Here is a 1,952-nt window from a genome sequence, read left to right on the forward strand (position 1 = left end):
GCAACCAGGCTGTGGCACCCAGCCACTTCTCTCTGCCATTCCTATACTTTCACCTCCTTGCTTGCAGCAAGGTATCCCAGGCAGCAACCTCCGCTAAGACTTCAGATGGACAGAACTCCTCTGCTTTTTGGTCTTCTGTTAGTCCAGCAGTTCTCAACCTGTGGGTCGCAATATAGGAACTGTATTAAAGGGTCACGGCATTAGGAAGGTTAAGAACCACTGTGTTAGTCGAACATGTTGTTTTGACTGGCAATGCCTTTGGTGGCAAGTAACAGAAACCTCAACTAACAGTCATATAAATCACCAGGGTATTCCCACCTTTCCTGAAGCAGGTGGCACTGGGAGTGCTTTGGCAACTCTACCAGGTCATTGAGAGCCCAGGTCCTTTCTATCTTTTCTTTCTGTTTTTTTTTGCATTTTTGGCCAGGGCAGGGCTTGAACCCACCACCCCCCGGTATATGGGGCCGGCGCCCTACTCCTTGAGCCACAGGCACTGCCCCTTTCTATCTTTACCTCTGTTATCCTTTAACATGTAATTTTTCTCATCCTGTCAGCTAATCATCAAAAAATGGCTGCCTCTGCTTCACATCTGATATTCATGTTGATGAAAGGAATAAATGGGATTAAAGCGTACCAGCAGCACTTTCTCTCTGTCTCTTTTGAGACAGAGTCTCACTCTGTTGTCCTGTGTAGAGTGCCCTGGTGTCATAGCTCACAACCTCAAACTCTTGAGCTCAGGCAATCTACTGGCCTCAGCCAGTGGATTATAAGGTGGGGTATGTCTAATTGTCCCAAACTAAGTCACATAGCCAGCTCAGGAGTTCAGAGACCAAACTGACCAAGAGCAAGACCCTCGTCTCTAAAAATAGCTGGACATTGTGGTAGGCACCTGTAGTCCTGGCTACTCAGGAGGCTGAGGCAAGAGAATCGCTTGAGCCCAAGAGTTTGAGGTTGCTGTGAGTTATAATGTCGCAGCAATCTACCAGGGGTGACAAAAAAAAAAAAAATGACGTGAGGCAACCGATATCCCTAGGTAGGTGTCATCCTAAACTTAAGGAACATTGACTCCTTTTTCTTTCTGACCCAGACCTGACATTCAAGGACACTGTCTTGATAGAAGCTCATCACAGAAGACAGCATGGAAAAGCCCAAAGAGTAGCAACAACCTGTTTGTGTAAAGTGCCATGTGCCTCCTTCCTGACTCAGTAGGTAGGAGGCAGAGGGGTGACCTGAGGGTTGACAAATCTTAGAGGGCATGAAATCTGTGAAAACACATCTGGAAATGTTTCCAAAATATCCCTCCACATGCTCGGAATTCCCCCTGTACTCCCTGGAAGGCTCTCACTACTTCACTTCCTCTTTCAGGCCCAGGGGCACTGTTAGATGTCCTCACCACCCGAGGAGCCCAGGGGACAGCACTGGCGTGGGGGCTGCTGACAGCTGCTTTCACCATGTGCCCTGGTGTAGGGAAGCTCCCAAACTCCTTCTTGCTTTGTATGGGCCTCCCAGGAAGAAAGGTAGCTTCCCTTCCCGTGTTCCAAGATGCTTCCACTTCTGTGGGGCTTCTACTGCCTGTGCCCTCTACTCCCACGCCCACTCCGGGCCAGGTAATGAGCGAGGCACAGGGCTTCCTTTCAGGGATGCACATCCATGACTCAGTCCTTTGCTCACCCCTCCAGCTCTTTTCCTGTGGCCTGTGGGCTTTTTGAGTGGGTGTTTCCTGTTCTCAGATTTGTCTAGCATTCAGGCTAAGAATGAGATGAGTTGCTGCCCCCTTTTCTCTTAAATCTGTTTTCTCTTCCAAGGGCTATCAAAGTCTATTCTGAAATTAAAAGCTGACTGTTGAGTCATTTCTTTCTGAATCACTGCTAGAAAGCACCCTTCCCTGAGCCCACGAGTACCAGGAATCAGAGTGTGGTGGGAGGAAGGGAAAAACCTCATGGTCTAATCTT

The 1,952-nt window shown here is 48.7% G+C and overlaps 1 pseudogene; it reads right to left on the bottom strand.

Annotated features, from left to right (window-relative positions):
- LOC100954375 overlaps positions 1-1,952 on the bottom strand; it is an 11,728-nt pseudogene that overhangs the window by 8,286 nt on the left and 1,490 nt on the right.

Source organism: Otolemur garnettii, unplaced genomic scaffold (genome assembly GCF_000181295.1).
Source record: "Otolemur garnettii isolate 467f Iridium unplaced genomic scaffold, OtoGar3 scaffold00315, whole genome shotgun sequence".
Taxonomy (NCBI): Eukaryota; Metazoa; Chordata; class Mammalia; order Primates; family Galagidae; genus Otolemur; species Otolemur garnettii.